The following is a 20208-nucleotide window of genomic DNA, read 5'->3' on the forward strand; positions in this document are numbered from 1 at the left end:
GCTATATAAATTTGCCAGAACTCTATAAGCAGTCATAAGGCCCGACAAAATGTTCCTAACAGTCTGCGTATGTGATCGACTAGTCATCTCACATGACTGTATGGCACTTGAACTTGCCATCAATCGCATCACACTCTAGTCACTTCGAGACGTCACCTCATACAAGTGACTATGGGCGAATACCATGTTAATCCAGGTTCACTTTAACGGGGTTCAATATTGTCTCTACAACCCGTTTGGATGTAACAAAGTACAAAAGGAGTTTTCAGATATAAAAAACTCGAACGATAAATGTGATTATCACATATGAATAGTCAATGCCTGATTACTATTTCATGTTCTATAATCTAATTTGATCTTGTATGTAGTTGTTCATCTCAATTTAATTGAAATGACATGACTCATCATGTTTAGCCTATGAGAAGGCTTTGGTTAGTAGGTTTTATCAATTTCTTGTACCTTACTCAACCTTACTACATACTCGTTTTTCTTTGTAATGCATACATTTGCATCCCAAAACTTTCTGAGTACATGTCGAGATCCAATCAAGACATAGGTCCTCTAGCCTTAAATAGCTCCCACTGTTTTCACAGTGTGCGGGACTCATCCTTCTTGCACATCTCATGATTGCAAGTGTACTCAATTTCCGTTATAAATATCTCTCATTGTTCTTTATTGCCTAGAACGATTCTAGAAAATCTATTTCTTAAATAACATAGCCACAATGGTATCTTAACCATCCTAATATGTTTTGATTATGGTTTTGTCGGAAACCATGCGCAATCTCAATTGTCAATTGTCACTTGTGTAACACCCTTACACAAAATTGCATTATAAACACTTTGCTTTACATCCTTAATGCTTCTGCAAGCACTTAAGGGTAATCTTTATGGCTTACTTGGTAAAGATTACTTAAATTCGATTTTAAAACAATTCATCATACTCAAAGCATATGAAGTGTTATACATCATTACTTATTTAATTGATCCGGCAGCGGAAGCAAATGGAATCAATCAAATATGTTCAATTTAATTGAACTAGTCATGAATCTTATCAACATAAGACTTCTTATTGACGCTAATATCATGTGGATTTATCTTCATAAATCCGGATATTTAAAGATGTATTATAATACTCCAAGAGTCTTAAATCATTCTCGATGATCAATATGTCATTCACATATAAGACTAATTAAAATTTCCGTAACTCTCACTAAACTTCATGTATAAACACAACTTCTCGACTTATCGAGAAATGTTTTATCACATGATCAAAAATGTTGATTCCAACTCATTGATGTCCTACTTAAGACCCTCTCTTAGGTTTGACATTATCGTAGGATTGCAAGAATCTTCAAAACTCAAGACATGTATTGAATACATTCCTTCTAATTAAAGAAGTGGGTTTTAGATTCACTCGCTATGTATTTCATAATAATGAAACACAATCCCAAAGAAGATCCAAATAGACTTAAGTATTTCAACCAGTGCAAAAATCTTTGCTACCAATCAAGCTTTGAAATCTCTCTTTATTAGTGCAAAACCCTTTGCAACTAATCAAGCCTTTTATATTGGGTTTTCATGGCTCTAAGCCTTGTAGTGAGTTGTGACTTAAACACTCTCATGTAAGTCATATGTTCATTACTTTCTAGAAGTAATCAATTTGAATCAAACGATTTCTTTTGTAAGTTATAAGCTCTTTACTTTCTTAAAAGTAGCATGAATTCATCATTTTCAACAAGTGACGAATTTAACCTCCTAGGTTTTAAAGAAACAACATCTTACACAAAACGTCTCATGTACCAAGAAAGACCAGTTTCTTGCGACATAACATTCTTTGTGGCTTTCTTTATGGCTCTTGAATAATTTCTCCCACTCTGTCTTCTAGAAATAAACTTGTATTTTAGAAAGACAGCTTCACGAGCCGCAAACCCGTCGTTCATTTCAAGAATATGAAAGGGAAAAATGAGCATTTGTTTCTTGTGGAAACTTACAAATATGGTACATTACCATTTCATATCTCATATGATTTAGTGGAAAAATTTAGACAAAAAAGATAAATTCCCCAAAAGGATCAAGTAACTCAAGGTAACTTGATTGAAGTCCAAACCATATCGAATAGCGTTTGATTTCTTATCCAACCACACATTATTCCATAATGCGTGCTAAGAGAGATTAACTTGTGATACTATATCACATTTCCTTTGGCTTATATCAAAGTCTTCACTTTGATAATCCCATCACGACTAAATCGTGCTTCTTTGAACTCTTTGAACTTCTTCAAAGATTTCTCTATTTACCTTATTAAGTGAACACATTAGCATCAACTTAAATCGTTGGTAAAAGAAAATGATCAACCTACTTTGGATCAATGATTTACAACCTCGATCTCCTTTTCAACCAAAAGGCACGAGACATCTTGCTTTGAATACAAGATACGCATATACCATAAGATTTAATGGTTTCAAGAGTACTCGATAACTCTTTGCGTTAATCATTCCAGAATTTAAGGTTTAATCTTGGGTTACCAATTTGAGTCTTACATCATCTACATGATATATCATTCTAGTTTGGTTTAGAATATAATCACCTTGATAATGGGCTAGCCATTCATCAAATCGTGGTGTATAGGGTCACAAAAGTGAAAACCTCTTTTGTATGTTAACAAGTTTATATTCTTATTTAGAGTTTATGCACTTAATAGTCACAATTAAGTACAACTTTAAATCCAAAAACTAGATTGAGTACACAATTACTCTATCTCACGACATTATTGTTGCTAGTCGTCATATTCTAATCATCTTATGTGTCGAATACAATGATGAAAACCTCCACTGGTTTCTAATATTGACGAAGTGGTACTAGCAAAATTTATGTTTAATCAAATAAACATTTAAAGAAGAAGGTCCCATTAGATGTCCCACAACTAACTTGTTGATTCTTCAATAATTTGGGGTAGTTTCCTTTCTTGTGTCCAACATTTAAGACAATGGAAACTTTATCGGTCGGGATTGATAGGTTTAGTATTGCTATTCTCAACAACTTTACTTTCAACATTACCTTGTATCAATTCCATTATAATCTTTACTTCTTGAACCTCATTCTCATCTTAACGGTTTAAGAGAATGTTCCCGCTCATTTCAATGAGTCTTTGCTTTGAGAAGCAAAATTGAATTCATGAAGATTACTCTTCATTTGTTCGTTTTAGTCTTAAAACTTTCATTGAAGTGGTTGCGATATTTTGGTCAATTACGAATTCCAACAAATCTAATTACCAAAACAATTTATCATTTCAAGGTACTTAATTCAATTAAGTATATGAAAAACAATCCATTGTAAGTAGATGTGTTAGTCAAGAATCAAAAACCTGTTTGATAATGAATAACTTTAATCTATACTCTTTACAAGAGATCCTTCCAGTGGATAATTCGAGGACTTTAGAAGAAAATTCAAATTTTGTCTTTAGTTACGATGTTTTAATGGAGTTTTGAATCGAAATGATATCGTATAAAAATTGTGGTGAAGAAATAGAACAATATGATAACCTAATAGTGGAAAAAACTTAACATTTATCGTTTTATTAATACTTGTAAACAAGTATAGCATTTATATAGTGACCTCTACCCAACTATGATAAATGATTCCAAGATCCAAATTCATATTAACTTGGGCACGATGTGGCCGATACATCCCTTATCAATATAACTCGGTGGATTAACTCTTTAATCGATTCTACTTTTAGAACTCTTGGTCGATAAAATTACATTTAGCCCAAAACACATCCGACAAGGGCACGGTGTGGCCGATACATCCCTTATCAAAAAAAAAAACTTTTGTTGAGTTCAACCCAATTTCGAATAAATGTGTCCATGATCCAAAACCACATCAACTTGGGCACGGTGTGGCCGATACATCCCTTATCAACATGAATTCGGTGGATAGACATTTATCACCCACTTCCCCTAAGTAACAAGGTTTGTACCCCGGTGTGGCCGAGCGCACTCCCTCACGAAATAGGTTTTCATGGTTTCTACTCTTTGGTAAGGCTAAGTCTCAATTGTTTATTTTTAGCGATAGGTCATGTCAATTTATTATCTATCACGTTTTAAGTGAAGTAAAGCGGTGAACTACGATAATTGTAATTGACATGGTCGATATACTCGATTAAAACGATAATGCATGTTTTAGTTATGGCGATTTAGCGATGCATGCGACATATAAAAAAAATGCAAAGCATAAATAAAATCCTAGTATGGCCTTCCTAAAATAGAATATCTAATTAACTATTACATATTCGGAAACCAACTCCATTGGTCCCTTGAACTTCGGTTGAGGCACGCATCTCGAGGTAACACCGTCTTTATGTATCGCCTTCTTGAGTGACACCGTCTTCAAGGAACTCCGGAATAAATAAATAACATAACAAATTACATAATTTCCTATTATACATTTGTAATTAAAATAAAATAAATCTATTAAATTACATAACGGTGATACGAGATCACAATAAATTACAACCGAATCGATATTCCCATACATTTCGGGTAATATAAATTAAAAACTAAGGCCATACTAAGTAAAATTACATAATTCAAAAATTACATAAAATAAAATTATGACAATCATAAATAAAATGCAGCATTATAATATGTATGAACATGCCCAATTTTATGCTAAATCGCCTTTAAGGAGCCAATATCGTATATTACACGGTTTTTACGGATTTGCGTAATTCAACGTTTTATAATCACAAAAATTACATAAATTCATATTTATGCACAAGTTAATTACCCTAACCTCTTAGGACTCAAAATTAGTCTTCACTAATTACTTGACCATAATTAACTCATATTTCTAAAATTGTTCATTAATGGACTTAAAATTATAATAAAATGCTATAAACTTCAAATAAATCACAAAAATTTCAAATAAATTTGAAATTTGAAATTTAAACTTATGAACATTTTGGAAAAATACCATCACACTCATAATATTCAAAAACTTAGGTTAAAAATTTCGAAATTTATCGGGAAAAACAATGTTGCGGTTTATCGGATTTATCAATTATAATCATAAAAACATGAGAAAAATTATATTCATCAACTTTTCAATTTTAGATCTGAAAAGGATAATAAAATGCAACATGTGACGTTTTTCCTTAGTCATGAAGTATGTTTTAGCAATTTTTCACTAATTAAGTCACTATTTATGCTATTTTTAATCAAAAATCCATAAATCATGCATGAAGACTTCATTATAGCCTATTATTTTACACACATCTTGTAAAATTGCATGTGACAACATAATAAATTTCTATGATCAGATTCGAAATTTATCTCATATTAACCTATTTTTCATTTAAATTCAACTTTAAACATGAAAAATCCATTTTTCGAGCATAAGAACTCCAAAAATTATGAAAATTTCCAGATCAACTAAAAATAATATATGTGAAAACATATCCAAAAACCACTGAAAAATTCGAAGTTTAGCTAATTTTCGTCCAAAAATGACATTTTTATCATAAAAACCACATTTTAATGCCAATATTAAATAAAATGAACAATAAAAATCCGTAAATTAACCAAAATATCCTAAATACATTTTAGGATCAGAAACTTTAACATGCATAAATTATTTTCGTGATATATCATAATAACACAAATTTATAAGTTTTATATGTTAATCGTATAACTCGGAAAAACAATAACCGATTTGCATGCAAACAACCTTGTGCTCATGATACCGCTTGTTGGAAATATATATCTCATTATTTAACATATTCATATATGTATCAAATTAATTTAGTCATAAAATTAATTACAAATCTTATGCATGCAAACTAAAATAAATAAGTGAAGAAATCGTTTTCTCACCATATGATTTTCGGATTATTGGGCACCAACAAGATCTCCTTCTTGTTAGTTCTTGAGCTTTCCAATAATGGATGAACAAAGATTCAAAGGTAGAATCTCTCCCAAAGATGAATACCCAAGATAACCTTTTAAAAGACTAATATTATTAGATCTAGAACAATATTAATCTTACTAAAATTTGACCCAAAACTATTGTTTGTCCTCTTGAATATTTCGGTCAAGAGGAGAAGAAAATGGGAGTTTTTATTTATCTAGATTTTCATAAGATGTAGAGATTATTATATTTCTCACACTAGAAATTATGTGTAAAATTAATGAATAAAAATTAGAGAGAAAAACTCTCTATAGAGGCCATTGAAAACCGGTGGGGAGAGAGGAGAGGAGAGGTGAAGTGAGCCAATGCATGAACAAGTAATTCTTATCAAGAAAACTAGGTTTGCATGGCTACAAGCTAGAATCATCATTATGCTCTCCACTTAATTATTTAACACAATTTAAACATCATGCTCCCTCCAATAAATCGGTCCATATAAGATAAAATGGGCTCCATTTTATCTTTGTCAATTTGTCACATGTCACAAGTCATGTAAAATTGTCATGTATTTTTAACGTATTAAAAATCAACGTATTAATAAAATACGTCATGTACAAAATCGACTTAGTAATTCATAATTACTTGTACCAAAACGGTTTGCCAATTATAAATCACAACATCTTGTATTTATAATAAATTATTCATTCAGATTCAATTGTTTACTAAACAATAATTTCATCTAAGCAATGAAACAATTCGATTACTTAGACCGTGTCTAATTTAATTAAATTATAATAAGACACGTAAATATTACTTCCAAAATCGTCCGTCAATTTTAAGTAATTTAATCAACCCGTATCGTCATACGATCAATTAAATATTCTATTAAGAGTGTTACCCTTTAGGTATGACCTAAGGGGATCAACTGATCACCACCGTCGCACGACAGTAATGTCAAACTCTAGTCAGCCAATCATTACCGATATGTGTGGACCATTGGATCAGAAAATATTACATCCCACATGTATTCTTAAAATGAGATTTAAACATGTGATCATTATGATCGACAGTTGTGATCGCATTATTGTCGGAGGACACATATTCCTACAGTGAGAGAAGGAGAGGAATTGCATGTAGATGAATGTGGTTATGTGCAAATGGAATAAGAGAACAAATTCTCTTAAAGAGGAGGAGGGGAAACCGGCTGGGGTCAAGGGAGAAATGCCAAAATGTGGCATCTAACTTTTTCTTTTCCTGTTCTCAACATAATAGGTATGTAAGCTAGTATGCACTAACTATGATGACACTTACTTTATCTAATAAAATAATATCATCCTCACACCCTACACCATCCATAATTTTGGTCCATTTTACATAAAATGGGCTACCATTTTATTTTGTCAATTTGTCATTTGTCACACAATATTTCACATGTAGTATGTTACATGTTATTATTTAATTTAATGCATATTTATCAAATAAATATCATATTACAAATTAATTAAATTACATACAACTTGAATAGTGATACTTGATCACATAAATAAAATAGATCATATAATTATAATTCACAACATATTGTAATTATAATTAACCATTCATTCGTATCTCAATTGTTTCACACACACTAATCAATTTTAGTAATAAAGTATTTCAATTACTAAAATAAATCTTATTTAATCCCATTACAATAAGATATAAATAATCTCTCTCACAATTGAATTGTTCAATTTTAAGGAATTGATTAACTTGTATCATCATACAATTAATCAATTTGTCTATTAAGGGAATTGTCCTTTAGGTGTGACCTTAAGGGATCAACTGATCACCACCGTCAAACGACAGTAATGTCTAACTCTAGTTAGCTTATCATTACTGATTAATGTTGACCAGTTGACTATATAAATGAATCATCCCTTACATATTATTAATATGAGATTTAAATATGTGATCGCACTATTGTTGAGGACATATACTCCAACAATGTTAACATTGTGGACAATTTAGTGTGATTATTACATCCAGGATACGACGAAAGTTCACATGCTTCGGTCAAACTATCGAACACAGAATGGGTACGAAACTGATCTTCAACTCCATTTAACATCTCATTTAATTGGTCCTCATCCCCATCACCATCATCATCAATATTTTCCTCGTCACTATCAGCCCCGTTACCCTCACCAATCTCAAGATTCGGCTCCTCCTTATTTTGTTCCTCTTGGATATGGATATCAGTTTGTACAGGGTTCTCATTTTCTACAAGCTGCTTGGATAAATGATAATTGATGTTGGAATTTCCATTATACACTCCTTCTTCACCATGCCATGCCGAAATGTAGTAATGTTGCCTAAATCCACGACATATAATATGTTCTCTTAACAACTTTATACTATCAACCTTCATCACATTGGAGCAATACACACAAGGGCAATAAAGCCCTTCATTATTTGTAGTTGTGGAATATTCTAAAGCAGTTCTACAAAATTATTCAACGCCTTTTTAAAATTCTGTCCAATTATGTTTACCATACATCCAACTTCGATCCATCTCATGCAAAACCCATTAAAGACAAGGCAAACTAAATAAATGACTATGAATCCCCTTCAAATTGCAGATAGAGTTGGAGAAGTATATGGAAATCTAAGAATAGTATGAAGTCAAGGAAAAGCTAAATAGATTTGGATGTTGTCATGAACTTTGATGTGCATGTGATCAGGAGGTAGAAAGCCAAGATCACTTGTTTTTCTCATGCCAAGTACAGTAAAAGGCTATCAGTCATATTAAAGAGTGATGTGGCCAAAGGAACTGCTTTGTAGAGAGAAAAGAGAGGAAAGTATCAGGCATGGTCTCAAAGAAACAATGCTCGGATAAATAATACCCTGATGAGAACAGTATATGTACTGAATAAGCTTATTAGTTTAGACAATGGTAGCCTACTGCCACTTAAGCAGTCCTAAGGTAATAAATAAACTAATTCTCCACACTAAGCATCACTAAAACATGTCACATCAAAATATATTAAAGGGAAGAAAAAGAAGAAAAGAAGCAGCATTGTAACAAAAAAAACATGAAAAACAGCAGCTTCGTAAATTTGAGGTCAGTTCTCTTTTTCGAAAAAATAAAAACAACTATAAAAACGAGACATTTTCTGTCTCGGTTTCGATATACTGCAAAATTAATTATACATACTGGCCTTCCCACATAATCACATTAACTTATTGAATAACCCAATAGGCACCTAAACCCATAAAACAGCAACATGACCATTGAAATTTCAGAAAACAACAAAAAAACAAACAATTAACACCCTAAAAACAACATTAAAAACCTGAAATAGCAGGAAAAAGGAACTTAAAATCCATAAAACAGCAGCATACCGATTTTAAAACCAGAAAACAACAGGAAAAACACAAAAACAGCATCGCACACGCCTATAAAAATCATAAAATAGCAATAAAAAATCCAGTAAAAATGCAATTAAAAACCACTAGTCCCTCCCTATTTTAGCTCCTACTACTATTTTTTTTTTGGTGAAATGTAAGTATATATATAATCACGAAAAAAAAAAAAAAATCGTTCCAAATACAAGAGGGTAGCCCACTCAAGATGAGTGGACTAGCCTCCAACTAAAACACGGCCCAAAGCCTTACATCAACCCAAAGGACAACAAAAAGAAATAGGATTATCTCCTACCAACAAAACCGTATCCTCAATTTCCAGCTTCATTCTGCAAAATCCCCAAATCGATTTCACTTCCTATCAATCAACAACTCCAGCCAGCGACGATCTCCGTCCCCAACCTTGTTGCTCTTACCTCCTCGCATTCTAGTTTTGAGTTCCTCAGTAATATCGTGTGCCACTGCTTTCGGAGTAAGTAATTTCTGTTCAAACTTACTTAGATTCCGTTGACGCCATACATGATACATGGTAGCATTGATAATAGCGTTGATCACATCCTGTTGCAGAGAGGAGCCTTGCATGTTCAGTCTCCAAGCCAAAATATCCCGAGTAGGGAGATGAGTCCGAGCCCAGGTGCTAATGATATCCAGTATAGCTTTGCTATAGTCGCACTGAAAGAAGAGATGGTCATTATTCTCAGTTCCATTTTCACAGATGGTGCAGGTATCAGTCTCACTAATCCCCAATTTATGCATTTTCTCTTTCATATTCAAACTATTGTGATGATAAAACCATGAGATCATGCTGTGTTTAGGAAGCGACCAGTTAGTCCAAACCAGATTCACCCAATCTATTTTGTCTCCTTTAATTCTGAGATATTCATAACCTTTTTTGATCAGATACTCTCGACCTTTCAGGTCCACCCATTCATTTTGGGTATAAGCATCTGCAAGTAAAAGTTTAACTTGGCGATTTTTCTCCGAGTACCAACTAGAATCATTGGATGGAGAGTAGGCACATGCCAAGTTTTGCCTTTAAGGTAAATATGGTTGATCCATTTGACCCATAAATGGTCAGGTTTAGCATGGATCCACCACACAAGCTTACCAACCGCAGCTTTGTTCCATAGTAGGTCATTTTTAATACCCAAGCCTCCTTCTTGTTTGGGTTTGCAGCATTTATCCCATGAGACCAACGGGGATCTGATATAGTCCACTCCCCCATCCCATAGGAAATTTCTACAAATAGTTTCAAAACTATTTGTAGAAATTTCCTATGGGATGGGGGAGTGGACTATATCAGATCCCCGTTGGTCTCATGGGATAAATGCTGCAAACCCAAACAAGAAGAAGGCTTGGGTATTAAAAATGACCTACTATGGAACAAGGCTGCGGTTGGTAAGCTTGTGTGGTGGATCCATGCTAAACCTGACCATTTATGGGTCAAATGGATCAACCATATTTACCTTAAAGGCAAAACTTGGCAGGCCTACTCTCCATCCAATGATTCTAGTTGGTACTGGAGAAAAATCTGCCAAGTTAAACTTTTACTTGCAGATGCTTATACCCAAAATGAATGGGTGGACCTGAAAGGTCGAGAGTATACAATCAAAAAAGGTTATGATATTCTTGTTGTTGTAGTTATTTTTAATCCCATTAAACCAAGTCATTTACAGCAAAAACAAGCACCAACTCAGCAAGTGTAGCTTTTAAGCAACTAAGAGATTGTTACTATTCTGGATTGACATAACGCTTTTCGCCATAATCTAGTATCAAATCTCAATTAACACATTAAAATTGGCAGCATAATATGGACAAATATTTATTAGTTAATGGGTAATTCACGAAGCTGAGCAAAAAAAAAAGATATCACGCGTAAATGAGAAAGAGGGCTTACTGTTTATGATACTTAATGTTGAGAACGACGAGTAAATGAGAAATTCCGGCGTGGATTGGTGTTATCCTGTAACACCCCCATTTATTCGGGAGCCTTTAGCAAGACATTCCCAAATAAATAGGACTGTTACCATCTCGATTTTCCGAGGTAGTGAATAACAAAGTACAACAAACCAAAGTACTTTAAATCAAAACTTTAACGATTACATGTTTATTACAACTTTAATCAACTAAAACTTAGTATAAAATATTTACAACTCGCAGCGGAAATAAATAAAGTGATATAAATATTCTATGTGATCTAGACTTCAACTATGGTCCAAGTCAAGCTCTCATCCCAATACTCCCGAGTCAGCTAATCTTTAGTACCTGTCAAATCTGCTCCCCATAAAATGGTTCACCGCACGTGTTCATGAATACACAGTCAACCGCGAGGTTGAGTAGGAATAAAACTAAACAACAATAACATACAATTATCAATCCAATTCAAGTCACTTTCATTGCACAACCCCCTGACAACGTGCTCCTTTTCCTTTACTTAGCACAACTCCCTTAAAAACGTGCTCACATTACATAATTCCAACAGAAGTTGAACTATCCACCATCCCAACCGAAGTTGAGGTATCCACCATCTCAACCGAAGTTGAGGTATTCACCATCCCAGTACTGAGGTATCCAACATTAACGACATGAGATAACCAACAACCACAATATAAACCAATGACATATACTTCACAACTGATAATTCATCCAACAACATTATCGAGTAAAAATTGAGTAGGATTTATCCATACCTGATAAGCAAGCACTCCAATTATGCAATCCAAGCAATTAAAGCAATTAATTAGAAATATTACTCTTCAATAAATCCGTTCTACCAATTCGTCACGTAAACAAAATATTATAATACCTTAATTATTAATTATTCAATTCATTATATTAGTTATTCAATTGTAATTTAGTTATATTAATTATTTCCCACTTAAATTATTATTACGTAAAAACCCGATTATTAAAGTCAAGACCTGATTACTTATTCATACCCGAGTTAACCCGTCTTAAAACTAAACAAGTCAACCCAAATTACCCAACCCAAATCACGTGAAATAAACCCAATTACCACCTACATACACGACACTACCCCTCCCCCTAACCGTGTACAACCTCGCCACAAACACCCATACATACACCCCAAACAACCCACGACAACACCACCACCTCAGCCCCACCACGAGCCTCCACTTCTAGCCACCAAGAAACGCCCCAAATACCAGCTACAACCGCCTCCAACCGTCACAAATCCTTGCCCTAGCAACCACAACCACGAACACCATTAATGCCGATAACCCGACACAAAACTCGACCCAATTTCACTCCACCTCTGGCCACCACCGCCATCACCTTTGGCCAACGGTGGTTCCAGGGGTTGCCCCCCTTCCTGTCGACCCATATTCAACGCCACAAAAACCAGCAAAAACCGACAACAATAACAACTATATCTCTTCCCCTTTTTTCGCGTTTTCCGTCTACCACCACCACAAACCACCGCCTTTAACCGTCAAAACACTTCCACCGTGGTTGACCCATCAACCAGGTTCCATCCCCACCACACCCAGGTCAAGAAAACGTGTACATAGATGGGTCCAACGTTTTTAAACAACGATTCTGCCTTAGCTCGTAATTCCGGCAACCACCATACCAAACACCACATCCGACCACCCCATTACCACCCCTAGGACCGCCCACTGCCTACCAGACCAACCATCCATGTCCCAGGTCAAGTCGTCATGTATACAAGGGTTAAAACCCGCCTTAACTACCCACGACAGCCACCTTTTTAGACGCCCAAACCGCCACCCACGGTGGTCAACGACAGTCACAATCAGTCTTAATAGAATCATGGTGGTCAAAGGTAGCTACTAAGGTCAACGGTACTGATCATGGTGCTTTATACGGTGTACAAACGTTAACTTAAATTATTAAGACGATAAAAACATTAGTTAAGACGATCTTACCTTTTATCGCTTTATTCGCTCTTTCCGTCTTTAAAACTCCTTCTTCTATTTTTTATGAATTATTTGAATTATGTTTCAGCTATCATGGTATTTATAGTCTAGAATTATAGAGTATATGAGGTCAATTAGGAAACTATTGGCTTATTCTGATTATTATTAGGAATTACCATATTATTATAATTATTAACATTATATATTATATTATTATTATTATTATTATTATCATATATTACTAGTCTTACCATAACTAGGATTACCATATATCTCTTTTACTATTCTAATTATTGTCATACACAAATATTATTAGGATAATTATTAATATAATTTTTATTATTATTAATTCCCGATATAAATCCCGATCATACTCATACTAGCTCAAATAAATTTGGTCCACAAAATATGGCACACGGCCCAAGGTCCACTTATTAGCTAAACCCAATTTCCCGACTTGCGTACTTCCTTTATTATTTAATTAACGTCTTATTTGTAATTATTATTAGAAATGCCTTTAACTAATTATTAAATTACATAAATTATTCTCATAAATTAATATCAGAATATGGGGTATTATATATCCGATCCGGCGAAAAATGTAAACCCCTTTTCTTAAGTCATATAAACCCTAAAAGAGATAATTAACACTGAATCAACACTCTAATTAACAAAAAGATAGACATAAACCCTAACAAAAGATAATTAATCCAAAAAAACATAAACCCTAACAATAACATTGAATTTATTCGAAAACATAAACAATTAACAATGAATTTACATACCTAATATCCAAGAAAATAGAAGGCAGGTCAAATTCTGGCGAGGTGGCACGGTGGTGGTGAGGAAGAATGGTGGTGAGGCATGCGGTGGTGACAATGTTCGCAACAGGAGAATGGTTTTTTTTTTTTTTTTGGCAAAGTGTTAATGAATGGTGTCAATTGGTAAAATGATAGATGAATGTCGGTAAGCGTAGTGATAGTGGGTGAGTTCTTATTTTTTTTATTATGTTTTTTTTCTTTTGCTGCATTTGTAGCAGTAACGCCACAAAAATAGTATTTGAGGCGTTTTTTTTATATGATTTAAAAAAAAAGTTATTTGCTGCTATTAGGCTAAAACGCCTCATAGAGAGCCGAAAAAAAAAATATTTTTCAACTACTGTTAATCCGAGAAGGGAGAGGTCATCGAGTCGGGTTATTGCCGCCATCAGCATTGGTTTGTCCTACAAGGTGAGTTTGTGAATAATTGTTTATTTTACAGTACATTGAATAGCTTAGTGATAGGGTACGGTTATTGTTTGTAGGATACGATATGGAGTCGTGCTTGACGTCGTGTGATTGATGCATTCTATGGAGTTGCGAAATGGTAGGGTTTCCCTACTTAGTTGATTGTATAATTAGTACAAGATTGATTGTGGTTGATTATGTAACATGTATCATTGGAATAGGATTGATTGAGATTATATCGTTGTTTGGTTGTTGTTGTGGGACCATTTTCGGGAGATGGTTCCAGCCCCATGTTTGCCTCTTGTGGCTTTCATCACAAGGGGGATGTGCACATTAATGATTCGGGTTCGCCGTTGCGATGATCGGGGATTTGGTAGGCAAGGCTGCGGTCCCCCACTGACGCTGTGGGTTAGCTATTGCGATGGGTAACCTGGCAGGGCTTCACACTTTGGTGTGTAGTCGGTTACTGATGTCCGATGGAGTTCGGAGGACTGATTGGTTATCGTGTGTATTGGATTGCATTGTTGTGAATTCTTATTTTGATTGTGCAATTGACTGACCCTGTTTTATTGTTTTCAAAACTGTCGTGATCCATTCGGGGATGGTGAGCAGTTGGTTTAGCGGTTATTGAATTTTGATGTTGCTTGCGGGTTGTGGACGGGATCGAGTCATCACGTTATTTTAGGTAGCTGCGGACGGGATCGAGTCATCACGTTGTTTTAGTCTTTCATTTCTTTTCTTTCCGGAGATATATCTCTTTTGGTTTGTATTGTTTTTAAATAGCGGAATACATTTTATAATTGTTCTTTTATGGTCTATTTGATATACTTACCTCGGGCAACCAAGATGGTAATGCCCTTACTTATTAGGGAAGGTCTTGTTAAGGCTCCTTGGTAAGTAAGGGTGTTACATGCCCTCACCCTTTACTCAGATATCTTTGAGCATCTGTGTTCATTGGCATCGCGAGAGCCATTCTAGACATAGAATTGTAAATACCTCATTTTTGCACCTCCCGCAAACCACCCGGTGATGATTGGGCCGCATGTTTGGTACACGGAATGATTTGTGACAGTTTGTAAGTTTATCATCAAGTGATTGCTCAAAAACTTGTATCTACCTCATAGTCGTCATCTACGCGCCGATACGGTCATTTTGGCAGTAATTAGAGTACATTTGGAGTCCGGGTCAAAAACCGTCTTCATTTTCTAATAACTGTTTAAAATGCCGAGTCAGAATATTCAGGAACATTCCGGATATTTCAATTCCATATTTTCCAATCTTTTGTTCTTTGCTAAAATAAATCTCGTGATTATCATATAAAATATTAAGGAAATAAGATTAATGCGCTATTTCATAATAGAAACACGGAAATCTTTCTTCCGCAGGAGGAAACCACTGAGGAAAAGACGCAGCAGGTGCTGCGCATCTTCCAAGAGACACAGCTCTTGCTGCGCCTCTTCCTCAGTCCTTTTTTGCGTATTTTTCGTATCTTTTCGAGATTCACTTCCAAAGTTTCTCCGAAAACCCTAATTTTCGTCGTGTGATTATTATAAATAGAGACCATCGGTCTCACATATTTCTGACGCGAGTGTCCGCCTTTCTCTTCTCCCTTTGCATTCTAGACCACGTTCTTACTTTTTGGCGTCTACGTGCTTGAACATTCGACCACGTAAGCTCGGATATTTCTGAGTACGAGCCTTGTTTTGCATGACCGACCAATTTGACTAACTCCACATTAATCAACTTAATCAATCTGTTTAATTCCTCTAAGAGGGCACTTTCGTCGTACATTCGAGTCGAGCATCACTAAACGTTAACTTACTTCATCTCGTTTCGTCAAACATGTATGTCTGAGGGTGTAAATCCTTCTTTTAATTAATGTTCTTTATTTTTTTGTAATCATGATTGTAATATTTATGTCGAAAATATGCTTAAAACCGATTTGTAAAACCTTATTTCAAACCCTTTTTACGGATTATCAGGAGACAAACGTCGAGAAAGAACGCAGCAACTGCTACGCCTCTTCGAAGGGACGCGGCACCTGCTGCGCCTCTTCCTGAGGCTGCCGCAGTTCCTTCTTCCTTCGTCTTCAGTTCGTCCTATTGTTTTTGTTTTGTTATCAATTGTTCATGTTTCTTTTAACACGATAATCTGAATATGATAATTATGACATGTAAATCATTAATAATTCATCATCTTTTAAATTCCCGACATGAGTCCCTTATAATCAATATTTGTGGGTTTTCGTCATTTAAATCAATTCGGGTTTTAGAGATTCGATTCATTAATATTGAGTCTCTGGAATTCATCTTTGATATATTTTCATTCGTTATTTATCGTCACCATCATTAGTTCGTCATTAATAACCTGTTTAACCTAATTAATTTGTTTAGTTTGTTTAATTTGTATTTGTAATTAACCTCATTAATCTTGTAATTAATTCGTCCTAATTAGTTTTTATCCATGTTTTATCGCTTTTTATGACCTCGATCACATGTAAATAATCTGTAAACCACTTCCATCCGAGTCAAATAATATAATCAAGCATTAAATTACCAACGAACATTAACAATTTGCAATTCCGGCTTCACAGCCATAACTGAACTCAGGAACAGACGCAGCGACTGTTGCGCCTCTTCCGAGGGACGCAACTCTGCTGCGCCTGTTCTTGGTTGAGTTCTGTCTCTGAAATTCCGTTGTTGCCTTGACCTAGTTTATTAGTTTATGTATTTAATTAACTATTAATCGTATTATCGTCTAATTTCTGTTTGTTAATTTATTCTTTCTTTTCTAAAATTATCCGTTTTAAATGTATTTTCGACTTAAATCAATTAATCCAATGTAATTATTGTAATTTTCTTTATTGTATTTTTATTGTATTTCTTTTATCGTATTGCTTGTATGCTCTCACATGTGATCGATCTTAAATTCCTACTTTGACATTAATCCTATTCTAAATTACGTGATAACCGACTTAGTCTAATTCTCACATGCTAGGATTAATCTAATGGATGTTGCATTGCATGCATATAAATAGACAACATATCGAGTATAGAAAATTTCCCTAATCATTAGTAGAGGCCGCTATCGAGGCGGGCGGGATTAGGTGTTCGATCAAAAGAGCTTCCTAATACGTACCCTCACCCCTTACTCCAGATCTCTGTGAACATCCGTGTTCATTGGCATCCACGAGAGTCATTCTAGACATAGAATGCTAAGGGTAACAAGTTCTTGGTGTTCATGTCACTACTTTGGATCTTGACATGGCACGAGGTATTCGAACGGTTTCCAATTTTCCACAATAAATTGGTGGCGACTCCACAAATGCACAAGAAAAGCTTTCTCACTTTTCGCCCCCGTGGGGCCGCGTCCACAGTTTGGCGACTCTGCTGGGGAATAATACACTTACGTGTAGCCAAGGGTGAAACTTGAACAAGGTTAGGGAATAGTTTGTACAAGACAGTTGTCGATTTTAATAACTCGGTCTTCCTAGACCGTTTTATTCGGCCTTCCTAGGCCTAACAAAACCCATTCGACCAATCGTCCCATCTAGTTGGTCCAAATTCTTATTTGAGCCTAAGGTTGGAGGCTAGCCTCTCAAGAATTTGGTCAATGAATTGTAGGGGGAAATGATCTTTTCTTGTCGCGGAATGCAATTTTCAATAGTCAATACACATACGCCAACCGGTGATCTTCCTTGTGGGTATTAGCTCATTCTTTTCATTTATCACTACCGTGGTACCTCCTTTATTAGGTACCACTTGAACGGGGCTAACCCACAAAGAGTCCGATATGGGATATATGATTCCCGCATCAAGTAATTTCATAACCTCCCCTTTAACAACTTCTTGCATGTGGGGGTTTAATCTCATTTGAGATTGGATGGTAGGTCTATGGTGTTCCTCTAGATGAATTCTATGCATACAAAAGTTGGGACTTATCTCTTTAAGGTCATCTAGACTATAACCTATAGCCTTTTCATGTTGTTTCAACACATCAAGCAATTTTCCCAATTGGTTTTCATCAAGTTTGTCATTAACAATCACGGGTTTGGTCTTAGATTCATCAAGATAAGCATATTTCAAATTTAGGGGAAGGGGTTTTAAGGTTGGAACTTGTACCTCACTTTCCACCATTGAAGGTTCATTGAGAACTTGCTCCATTTCCATTAAACACTCCATTCTCATGGCATACTCAACTTGTTCTTCAAGCTCACTAATCTCATCATACTCAAACTCCATGATAAATTCTTCTTGCTCTTCGGTTTGTATGATGTCTTCTATGATTGCTTGCTCTTGTTCCATGGGTTGATATGCTTCCACAAGGATGTTATGTACTAATTCGGATTGCTCATGAGTAAGTTCTTTGTTAGCTAGAGCGGCCTCAAGAAAATCTACCTTCCACTCCCAATGCATATTTTTGGCCTCACTTGCTTCTAAGGCTTCCAATGATTGCATGGGGTCTTTGAAGAAAGGTATACTCAAGTGGTTCTCAAGAAAACAATCTGTAATATCCATCTTAAAAAATATCGAACAACTTGGAAATAATTAGAACAAACCTTGAGGAGTTTTACTTCCCCAAGGCAAAGAAAGACACAACTAATAACAATCAAAGAAAATCAAATCAAGTTAACACCGTCCCTGGCAACGACGCTATTTTTGGTCGGTCGCTTTCTTAGCTTAGATTTCAGTTACTTGTCGTTAGGAGTACCTAGACCAAAACAATATTTATAATCTTCACAAACAACTCTACTATTAGTAAAGAGACAAGTAAAGGTCGGATCCCAAGGGACGGGTATTGATGTAGGATTTTCGGTTGCAAGTAGTGGTGTCTAAGGGTGTCACAATTTGGGTTGAGATAAGAAGATCACTAAACTAAATAACAATAAAAGTAAACAAGCAAGATGATTAAAAAGAGGTGTAAAGAAATGATTAAAAGCACTAGGGTGTCACGGGTTCATAGGGGATTCATGGGAATTTATCATACAAACATATTCTCAAATTATAAGCAAGCTATTATTGTTGTGATAGGATCGAGTTGGTTTATATCTTACAATCCTAAGAAGGTTTGGGTCCCGGAGCCGAATCGATTAGATTTTACAACACCTACAAGTCGACTTAATCCTCCCTACTCAACTATATGCATGGTCTAATGAGACTCGAGTTGGTTTATATCTTACAAGTCTCATTGAAAAGGTAAGTGATGGGTAAAAAATGGAAGGATTCATAGGCTCGCATGTCATCAGACATAACATGTGCATAAGTTGAGATCACAACAAGCAAGCAAATAAATTATGTGAACATATTAGATTAAGCATGAATCATCCCCCCATGTTGGTTTCCCCTAATTCCCCATTAACCCTAGTTAGGGGAACTACTCACTCATTATCAAGTTTAACATGTTAACAAGGTTGTCAATCATATCAACAAAACAAAACATGATAAATAAGTAAAGATGATTAACAATAATTAAAAAGGGATTAAGAGGATTATACATAATGATGATTCCAACATAATAAGCAAAGAATAGTAGAAGTACTTGATGAATGATTGGAAGGTTGTCAATCCTCCAAATAAACCCAAATAATCTTCAATTACCCAAAATAAAGGATGAACAATAGAGAAATTAAGGAAATGAGATTTGTATTAATACTTGATTAAAAGTTGATTACAAGATTAAATAGATATTAGAATAATATAGACTACACTAAAGATTGATAAGGAGAACATGATAATCTAATTAGTATAATGGGGTATTTATAATGGGGAT

This window comes from Silene latifolia, chromosome 1 (assembly GCF_048544455.1).
Source record: "Silene latifolia isolate original U9 population chromosome 1, ASM4854445v1, whole genome shotgun sequence".
NCBI classification, from domain to species: domain Eukaryota; kingdom Viridiplantae; phylum Streptophyta; class Magnoliopsida; order Caryophyllales; family Caryophyllaceae; genus Silene; species Silene latifolia.